The sequence below is a fragment of the Elephantulus edwardii genome, unplaced genomic scaffold, assembly GCF_000299155.1.
Source record: "Elephantulus edwardii isolate Elephantulus edwardi_28Jun2011 unplaced genomic scaffold, EleEdw1.0 scaffold00010, whole genome shotgun sequence".
In the NCBI taxonomy this organism is placed as follows: Eukaryota; Metazoa; Chordata; class Mammalia; order Macroscelidea; family Macroscelididae; genus Elephantulus; species Elephantulus edwardii.
In genome coordinates this window covers 20,094,225-20,105,373 of record NW_006399760.1, presented here as the reverse complement: position 1 = coordinate 20,105,373, position 11,149 = coordinate 20,094,225, and the positions used below count along the sequence as shown (strand labels likewise).

The following is an 11,149-nucleotide window of genomic DNA, read 5'->3' as shown; positions in this document are numbered from 1 at the left end:
AAATTAATAATAATAATAATAAAAGTTTTTTAAAAAATCAACCAAACTCCCCCCAAAAAAATTTTTACTTCCTTCTAAGGAGTGTCATGAGATTAGTGAGTGTTCCTGGTAATGGAAAATGAACAAAAATTAAGAACTTGAAAGATTTCCGGACCTCCACACTCTCTCCTTGAGCAACCAGACCAGAAAAGTAGTCCTCTTTGAATACAAATCAAATGCCATTGTGGATGTGAAATGAGATAATTTTTTTTCCATTGAAATTTCTCAGGACATGAATTCTCAAGTGCATCAGACCTGACATGTATTATTGGGTTTTATTCTTCCCCGTACCTAAGTCACTCCCAGGGTGTTCACGAGGCACTTAGAGCAATACATTCACCCCACCAGGCTGCCAATTGATCATTTAATGCATTATTACATAACTTATTACCAGAGAGTGGCAAACGCACAAAGCGGAATTTGACTCCTTAACATTATTTGCCTGACATATATGGCACTTTTCCAGCAAGGAGCTCCAGGCTCTGTGAGGAGAATATTTAACAAGCCACATTAACTCTCAGGCATCCAGAGTTGCATAATTGAAAACAGAAGATGCAGGAGAGCAGAAAGTAAAGCATAGGATAAGGGAAGATCTGACACAGTGAGAAGGAGTGGCGGGGGGGGAAGCAGGTAAAAGCAAAATTATCAAGTTCCACTGAGAGCAAAAGAGCATATTCTAGCTTCCTAGGAATGTTTGGAAAAAAAAAAAAAACACAAAAAACCACAAACATATAACACTAGCATTTGAATAGTCCCATTTACCACCATGTCTTTATGTCAGAGACCATTTCGATTTACTGGATAAGGTACTATTTGAGCTAAGAAACAAAAGGAACTTTCCCTCAACTCTAGAAATATGAAGGCTTTTGGTCTCCCTGGGGTGGCTGAGATGTGGAGGCAGCCAGGGCTTTACCTGTACACTGACGTGAGACCAGTTGAATAAAAGTGCACACCTTAAAAAGTGAAAAAAAAAAAGGAACAGACAGAATAAGTGAAAAGAACTCCAGACAGAAAGGAGACTTAGCCAGTGAATGAAGACTGTGCAAAAGAATCATTCAGAGTAGGGAGGACAAATCCTTCAAGACTTTCTAAGAATAAGAAGAATAAGACTTTCTCAGACACCCAAGAATTTTTATTGAAGATATTAGCCTTTGTCAGTTTTCACTGGGATATACTTTTCTTCCCCAAATGTTTTATTCAAAGACTCTTAGTTGCAGTTTTACCTGAAAACAAACATGCACCCATGGACCTCTACCACTAGGGTTCTTGTGAACGGAAGCTGAGGGTTGTGGTGCCGTACAAGTTGGGACATCCAGGCAACTGATTTGGCTCAACACACATATATACGCACACACCCCATATGACTTTGTGTCCCATCCTAGCATGGAAGTTGGACATTTTTTTGTTTTCACATTTTAACATCTCTTCTGGATATCTCCAAGACCTTGTCAACTTCCAAAAGCCTGAAGTCCTGAGTTGTGGTCCTGTAAGATGCATTATTTTGAAAAGGTATCTTTAATTGCATGCGATTTTCATTAGGAAGAAGTATCTTTTCCAAGAAAGTGACGAGATAAAACAGACAACTTAAAGAGATTTGGCAAAACACTGGTCATTTGAAAGAGATAAACGTTTCCTTTGCCTCATTAATTCAACATCTTTTTTGCACGGAGAACATGCATTATCCTTACAGCTTTCAGCAGCCTTAAACAACTCTGGAAATTCTGTGGAAAGTGTTACAGCTCCTGCTATAAATGGCAAAATTCCTCCAGCTGGCATCTGCAACTTGCTAGAGCCATTCATGGGATGTTGCTATCCAGATGAAAAGTAAGTTGGAAGAGAAAATGGGGAAAACATCACAAAGTGCTTTGTAATCTTCAGATATATTTGGGAGCAGCTTAATTTGCATTTGTCTAAGCTTTCAGATGTTTACCACAGAGCGTTCTGTTGGAAACAGGAAACCAGTCTTGCATGATAAATAATAGCCATGTTGTTTCAAAGGATAGTATCCACTGTGCCCATTTTTTAAACCATCCAAGTATATTCTTAACAAATATGTTTTTAATATTTACTGTGCGGTCTTCATGTCAGAAAGGCTAGGAAAAAAAAAGTCGTATTTTCCCAAGTAACTCAAAGTCTTTTTTTATCTCCTTGGTGTGTGTGTGTGTGTGTGTGTGTGTGTGTGTGTGTGTACCATCAGATCAGAACCAACCCATATCTGAGGCCCTGGTGGGTTTTCAGAGGATTTTAACTGAACAGGAGGAGATTGTCCATCCTTCTCTCACAGTGCAGTTGGTGTATTCGAACTGTGTGCCTTCAGTATTTCAACACAGATTCTTTCTTATCAATGTGAAAGACAAATTTATTTATTACCAAAAGACAATAGAACAGGCATGCGGGAATGAAAGCTTATCATTAATCAAAGCTTATTTGATGTGAAAAGAGTAGAGTGGAAAAAGTCAAGTCATTGCTGTTGCTTTGAAATTGACTCCTAACCAACCTTCTAGGGCATTTCTGAAGTTACAAATCACCACCCACCTTTCTCCTTTGAGCTGCTGATATATTTGAACCACCAGAGATGTGTGGCATTTTAGTTAACATTATAACTCCCTACAGATTATGCCACCAGAACTCCTTAGTAAAATTAAAAGACTGCACTGTTGTACCTCTTGGAAGCAGGAATGGCATCCACTTCCTAAACAACATGCCTCCAGAAACTCTATGAACTTTGAGAAATGTCAGTAGTTGTAGTGGGGCTTCAGGTCTTTTGTTCATAGGGTCACTATGAGTCTTGCTTGACTCAAAGGCAATCAACAGCAACAAATATCAAAAACATAATAACTTATAAGTACAGATACATACCACTCTACTCAATTCATCTCAACTATATTGAGAGATAGGTTAGGATTAGTTATAAACCCTAGATTACTAAATTCATCCATAAAGGTGAAAAAGCTGGTACCCATTTTTAAAAAATAACTAATATTTACTCTTTCTGAGTGTTAGCTTATTAGTGATGACAGGGAAGGACAGAGAAGCCATTTTATCTACAGCACAGAGGAGTGCAGAAAATAGCCTGAAAAGATCTGTTGGGTCCCAATTGCAGTGTCTTAAAAGCAAAAAGCTGTGGCAAGGCTATAGCAGCTTCTGAAGATGGACATAGTCTAGAAAATAATTTTTCATTATGTAATTCATCCACATGTGGGTGTGTTATGAATATAAGATCTTGGCAGTAGAACAACCAGTTAAGAAGCTGTTGCTACAATCTTGATAGTTCAAAAGACTAAAAGTCACTTTTTAGTGTTGACCATGTTGAGTTTGAGAGTCAATGGTTCATCTTTCAAGTGAAGACATACAATAAACAACTGAAAACGCAAATCCAAGGCAAGTCACTGCTTAAGATAAAAAAACTTGGAAGAAGTTAGCTAAACGGGAAAAAATGAGAAGGCCCAAGAAGAGAAGAAGAAACATCTTCATTAAGGAATAAAGAAGAGGAGCAAATGGAAAATCAGAGTAACAATCAGTGTAGAACCAGGAGCATCACATCGTAAAGTCAGATCAAGATTATATGTGGTGGATGGCCAATGTGTCTCACACTGCACAGAAAGCAAGGAAGTTAAGAGCCAAGGTCTTCATTTAAAGTTCTGGAATTAGTTTTGTGACTTACTCTGTGAACTGTCATCACTTTGCTAATAAGAAAGGAAGAGAAAAAACCCAATTGACAAGGCAGAACAATTTGCTTCTGTGTTCCATCTCCCAGTGTCCCTTGCAGATTGTGAGAACAGCAGGTCAAGGGGTCTGGGAGATCAAGAGTGATAACAAGAGTATTACTGGAGTGTTAGCACTGATACCAGAATCGGAACCCAAGAACTGACATTGTTTCTAAATACATATGATGGCAGACGTAGGTAAACACAAGGCTATGCATATGTACTTCCTTCTGTCTAAAAATATAGGTTTCAAGCACCAGAAAAATGTTCTCTTTCCCTATGAGGTAGACCAGCCTTCAATATTCATCTTTTCCTTAGGGAGCTTCCCCTCATTCTTCCTAACATAAGTCAAGACGCTCTATCTAAGGACCACCAAGGTGACCAAAAAGAAGCTGTAGAGATTACCTGCTAGTGACTTTTTTTACTCACTGAAACAAACCAGGCATAAATTTGAGTTGTTTCTTTAAAGGTAAAGCTACACAAGGTATCAGGAAACAGGAGCAAACAGTGTGAGTGTGAAAGAAAATTTTATCCTCATAGAAACTTCTCTTACTCTTTGTCTGGGAGAAGTGTTACATTTTCTGTCTCTTTCAATATGAGTACTATGCTATATTCTCCAGTTAGATAGATCGGCTGCCAGCAACAACAAAAATCTCATTTCATTAGCTTTTAGTTTGGTTGCCAATAATATTTTCGTTTTCAGCTGACTAAACAATCTAGGAAGCAATTTAGATGTATGGCACACTTAAAAAAAAGCTCTCTAGAACACAAAGCCACAGTGTTCCCTTTATCATTAAAAAAAGATAACAAAGCTAAGTGGAATTAACCCATCTAGGGATGCGTTTCTTCCCGAAGGAAACTACAAAGTTATTCCTCACAAACCGACATCACTACCTGCACACAATCAGACATAAGGGATCAGATAAAATGTTACTATACTTATCACTGTGAACTACAAAGTCTTCAAATAAATCCAATTACCCTCTTATATAATCAAAGAAATGTGTTTTTTAGGATGAATAATCTATTTTGTAGATGTTATTGCATGTAAAGAATGCTGTGGGAAAGGATAACATTAGTCCAGTGCTGCTTCTCTCTCTCTCTTTCTTTCTCTCTCTCTCCCCCCTCCCTTTTCCTTTTTTCTGGAGAGTAGATGGCTGTCCTCCAAAACTGGACCTCAGAACATGGCATGGGTCAGAGGCTATGGGTGAAACTGTGCAAACAACCCAAGAAGCAGTAAGGTCTGCAGCCATTAATGGCTGATTGGTGCTGGAGTCAGAAGGGGAGCATAGTGAGAATTCTCTAATTATAAGACTTTCAGGGAAGAAAAATTACTTGGAAATGCTTCAAAGGCAAGCCTTTTAATAATGCCTTATTGGGTCAGAAAAGGAGTCTAACTACATTACAGAATATCAGTAGCACTTCTGCAATCTGACTAGTCAATGATTAGTCTTCAGTGAACTCTGGTGACTCGGTAGTAGTTTCCTTGCACTGTTGTAACAAAGTACTACAAATTGACTGAAGAAACAGAAATGTATTGCTTCACCATCCTGAAGGCTATTGTCATCAGGTGCCATCATAGCAACCCTATGAACAGCCTGCTTGAACTCTACCTTTTCATGTACCATCTTCATCATCCCTGATACACTAGAGCCCATTGCTGATTTTTCATCTTTCAAAGCATGATGTCCTTTTCCAAGGAACAGCATTACCTAGATACATAGCAAGCAATAGAGAAAAACATGGCCTGAAGCAGGCACACCTTAATCTCTAAACTGACATCACTGATCTTTAAAGCTTTGGAGAGCAGATTTTCCCAATGCAACTTATCTTTTGATTTGACTGCTGGTGTCAAGAGTATTAATCCAAGCAAAATTAAATCATTAACAACTTCAATCTTTTCTCCATCTATCATGTTACTGCCTATTGGCCTGGTAATGAGGATCTTTGGGTTGTTGTTTTTTTAATACTAGTTTATTTACAAGGTTCAAATACATTGTTTGTCACACCAGATCCTTTCCATTTTTCTCAATTCCCTTCATCAAATTGTACACCTCCATGATTAATTCCACTCGCCAATCCCGTACATCCTCACCCATCTGGATCTTTGTTTTTTGTTTTGTTTTGTTTTGTTTTGGTGGTGTTGGGGGGGGAGGAGACTTTGTTTTTGTTCTTTTTTTCTACTAGTTTATTTACAAAATTTTAATATAAATTCTTTCAACTTCCCTCACCCCACCCACCCATCAAATTGTACAACCTGATGATTGATTAATATCGCCCTTTCCCTGCACATCCATATCCCTCTGCTGATGTTGAGGTGCTATCCACATGGAAGTCTTCAGTCTTTGACCTCCAGCAGCAAGCACTTCAAGTTCTCCTGGTTTTGGCAAGCCAGGTTTATATCATCCACACAATGCAGGTTGTTGACAAATCTTCCTCCAATCTGAACAATGACAAAGGATGACAGACGAAGAATCAGTGTCATTGAGTTGTGGTGGTGGAGAAAAATATTGAATATTCCACGGACTGCCACGTGACCAAATTTGTCTGTACTGGAGAGGGTGAAAACAGTTTGTGCCCTGGAGGCAAAGATTTTGAAGCTCTGTCTCATTCTTTGGGCATGTCACTAGGAAGGACTAGTTCTTGGAGAAGGACATCATGCTTGGAAGCGTAGAGAGTCAGTGTAGAAGAGAAAGACCCTGCATGAGATAGGTTTTCATAGTGACTGTTACAGTGGGGTCAGATGTGTAAGAGACAGTTTGGCTCAGGATAGGGTCAACTCAACAGCACATAAAAAGATCACGTTGAGTATCAGAGTTGATAAACAAGTACAGTGAGGTTAGCCCAGGATATGGCAAGGTTAAAAGTCATTGTTCGTTGTCTCTATGAGTTGTAGCAGACTCTATGGCACATAACAATAATAACAACAGCTACGTATCCAAAGTAAGAAAGACAAAGCTTAGCTATTTCTGTTTCCAAGAAGCATGCTGGCTGTATTTTAACCAAGACTTAACTGTTTGGGGTTTTGTGGCAGTTCATGGGTTACTCAGCACTCTTTTCTAGCACCACAACTCAAAGGCATCAATTCTTCTTCTGTCAGTGTTATTCAGTCTCCAGCTCTCTGATGCATAGCGGGTTATTGATAATGGCCTGAATCAGGTGTATTTTAGTCTCAAAATGTTACATCATTGCTTTTCACTATTTTGGAGAGGTAGAAGTTTTAATTTGGAGTGCCAGCAGAGTCATGCTCTTTCTGAAAGTTCCAAGGGAAGATCCTTCTTTTTCTTCCAACTTTTGGTAGCCCAGACCTTCCCACCTATGTGATGTAAATTGTCCTTAACCCTTGGTTCTGAGCTTCTGCCACATTCTGGATTCCTTACATTGGCCACTGAATCTCAAACACGACTTCACAAGAAAATTTGCACACTGTCATCCACCTCAATCTTTAAAGCTGCATGTGAAAAAACAAAAAACCTGCACGTATTGCTCCCACCAGTTCAGGATAGCATATCCACCCTGGAACTAGCTAAGTTCTTTTGTCTGACCCTCCACTATATTTTCCTGGATTCTTGAACTCTGGTGGTTGTTTTCAACCATTAAGTGCTGTCCACTAACTCCGCGGAATTAAAGCCCAGAAAAGATAAAGAACTGGCCTAAAAAGCACCAAGATTTCTTCTAAGACATAAGGTTCTGCCCATGAGTTCATCTTGTAAGCTATTTAGCCATGTGTTAGGAGAGAACCTAAGAATTTCTCACCAAGTGAAACCACACGAGTTCTTACAAAACGGACGTCTTCAAACAAGGGGAAACAGTTCTTTTATCTCAGTTTGCTCAAATTCATCAATCATAGCCAGCACCATCTCCTATGGTTATTTCTTCTTAGACTTTATTCCCTAGGAAACATTTGGTACTTTAAAACATACTTTATTGTCCCCGATCAGTATTTGCTATTTTAAAAGGCAACGTTTTCTCTTCCAGAAACTTCAAGCATCACATGGCATTACCCAGCTCTTCAAAGTTTACTAAAATAAGTTATGAAGAGTCCTGCATTTTATTTTTAGTTCATTGTTGACTTGGGAACACCAGAGAAGTCTTGCTGACGATTGGCTTATAAAGCCAAGAAGTTCTCCACAGGCAAGACCAAAAGGGGAGGTGTGATTGGCCAATGAGCACTCCACAGCATACAGGAAATACAATTCAACCTATATCTTATATGGTAGAATTTCTTAGTTTTTGTTCTTCTGCCCTCCTATTCCATGCATAAAATTAAATCCTACCTAGCTGTCAGATAATGCTGCCTTTCAGAGAGCTGGACTATGGATGATAGAAGGAAAATTGTTCCCTTTGAGCTGTGATGTTAGAGAACAATGTTGAATATACCATGGACTGCTAGGAGAACAAACAGGTTCATCCTGGAGAGGGTTAAACCAGGCTGCTCCTTGGAGGCAAGGATTCTGAAGCTTCATCTGACACACTTTGGACATGTTGCAAGGATGGACCAGTCCTTGGAGAAGGACATCATGCTTGGGAGGGTGGAGGGACAATACAGGAGAGAAGGACACTCAATGAAATGGATTGATTCAGTGACTAGGATGACAGAGGTAGGTTAATGTAGGTAGATGTGTCAGAGACAATAAGAATGGCACAGGATAGAGAAGGGTTTAGGGCTGTTAAACATAGGGTCACTATGAGTCACAAGTGACTCGAAGGCACATAACAACAACAACTGGTGTCAGTGACTTTGGCTATGTAACAGAGGGCCCTATGCTGGTCTTCCTTCAACCATGTTCTTCCTCATAGAGTGAAGAAGGCACTCGGGGCTCTGACCATTAAGCAACATTTTAGATCATGTCCCAAATGCTCAGAACTGCAGAATTTTCTTGCCCAAATGGTCCTGAGTCTGCCATGGGTGTGTACTTTATCACTTTGTTTGAAAGTCTAAAACTGACCGGTGCAGTCAGAAATCAGCCATGAAGTGTGCTAGAAACAAGATTTATTTAAGCATTATGCTAATTTTCATAGATTCAGTGAAATGTTAAAGATTGAAAGTGCCAAGTTAAGTAATAATTTACAAAGTTATTGTTCCTGCATGCTGCATAGTATTCCATTGTGTGATTGTACCATAATCTCTCAATCCATTCGTTTGTGGTTGGACATTTGGGCTGTACCCATGTTCTTGCAACGGTGAATATTGCTTCTATGTGCAAATATCAGTTTGTGATTCAATTCTCACATTCTCAGGGTATATTCCAAGTAGTGGAATAGCTGTGTCATATGGAATTTCTATGTTCAGCTTTTTGAGGATGTGCCAAACTACCTTCCAAATGGTTGCACCATTTTACAATCCCACCAACAATGTATAAGAGTTCCTTTCTCCTTAATCCAGCAAATAAATCTTTGCCACCTACATTTGGCCCCACTACACTTTTCAATCACTTCAGCAGTCTTTTTGATAGCAGTCAGGTGCCAGCTAACCAGGGTTGGGGAGATGGTCCCCTGTCCTCTCAAGTTGCTGCAGATGCCTCTTTTACTGTTCAGTCAGCATTCCTGGGTAACTCTGTACTTGGACACTTGGAAAATGTACACCCTGACAACTCCAAGGCACCTGGCTTTAGACCACCTTCTCAGAGAGTTTCTACTAGTCCTGTTGGGATACCATCCATTGATCCATCAGGAAGCTCCTCATCTTCCTCTTCTACTCCTCTCACAAGTTTTTCCAACATACCCGGAACATGGGTTTTCCTGCAAGGACCAGCTCCTGTTGGGACACCCGGTTTCAGCCGACAACATTTTTCTCCCCATCCTTGGACAACTGCTTCAAACTCATCCACTTCTGCCCCACCTACATTGGGCCAACCAAAAGGAGGCGGTGCCAGTCAGGATCGAAAGATACCTCCCCCCATTGGAACAGAGAGACTAGCCCAGATTCGGCAAGGAGGATCTGTCGCTCAAGCCCCTGTGGGGACCAGTTTTGTTGCTCCTGTTGGGCCCAGTGGAATCTGGTCATTTGGTGTCAATGCTATGTCAGAAGGCTTATCAGGTTGGTCGCAGTCTGTGATAGGGAACCATCCAATGCATCAGCAGTTATCAGACCCAAGCACATTCTCACAGCACCAGCCACTGGAGAGAGACTGTTCTGGAATGGTAGCACCTTCAAACATATTCCATCAACGTTTCACAAGTGGTTTTGTGGATTTTTCTAAAGGTCTGCCCATTTCCATGTATGGTGGTACCATAATACCCTCTCATCCTCAACTTGCTGATGTTCCTGGAGGCCCTCTGTTCAATGGACTTCATAGCCCATATCCTGCTTGGAACCCTATGATAAAAGTTATCCAAAATTCAGCTGAGTGCACTGATGCCCAGCAGGCCAGTCTGCTTCCTTCAGTCCCTGCTCTCAAAGGGGAAATTCCATCACCTCAGCTAACAAGACCGAAGAAGAGAGTTGGACAGGCAATGGTGGCCTCTCCAAATCAGAGCTGTCCGATTCCCAGGGGCCGGAGCCAGCTGCCAGATTGCTACAGCACCACACCAGGGGGCACACTATATGCCACTACCCCGGGAGGTACCAGGATCATCTACGACCGAAAGTTCCTGCTGGAGTGCAAGAACTCTCCCATTGCCCGGACACCTCCCTGTTGCCTCCCTCAGATTCCCGGGGTCACAACTCCAATAGCACCACTCTCCAAGCTGGAGGAGCTGAAGGAGAAGGAGACAGAAGAAGAGATACCCGATGACGCACAATTTGAAATGGACATCTGATCCTGCACAGATGACCCAGTGTGTGGAATTATAGAGGGATCCCTCAAGCCGCTGTTGCCACCACCTCTTCCTGGGGTATCCAAAGGCCAACTGGCCTCATCTAATCTGGATGGGAGTGGCTTGTTTGTTCTGGCCCTCCCTTAGTTCTGGGGCAGCTAGACCAAGGATAGGAGCAAGCATCTTGCCAAGCCCTTTGCTCTAGTTTCTCTTTGGTCTATAGACTCTTCTCCCAACCTGCTTTGCTCAGGGGCTGGGACTTGGAGATGGTGTATGTCACCTTCTGGCTGCTTAGTAAACATTCAGAGAAAAAAAAAAAGAGTTCCTTTCTCACCACATCCTCTCCAGCATCTATTACTTGCTACCTTGTTAAACTTGGGAGGGACTGGAAAGCATTATGCTGAGTGAGCTAACTCAGTCACATAAAGATAACTATTTTATTAATCCTTTATTGTAGAATGAGTATAACGATCCAGGAGCTGTGGGAGAGGCTGGAAGCAGAGGGATGTGGATGTGCAGGGGAGAGGGAAGGGGGGTTTAATCATTGGATTATACAATTCGATGGGTGGGGGGGTGAGGGAAAGTGAAAGAATTTGTTCAAATTTGTATTTTAATTTTGTAAATAAACTAGTAGGGGGGAAAAG

The 11,149-nt window shown here is 40.9% G+C and overlaps 1 pseudogene; it reads left to right on the top strand.

Moving 5' to 3' along the window:
* Nucleotides 1-9,101: 9,101 nt before the first annotated feature.
* On the top strand, nucleotides 9,102-10,508 carry LOC102850775 (annotated as a pseudogene).
* The last annotated feature ends 641 nt before the right edge of the window (nucleotides 10,509-11,149 follow it).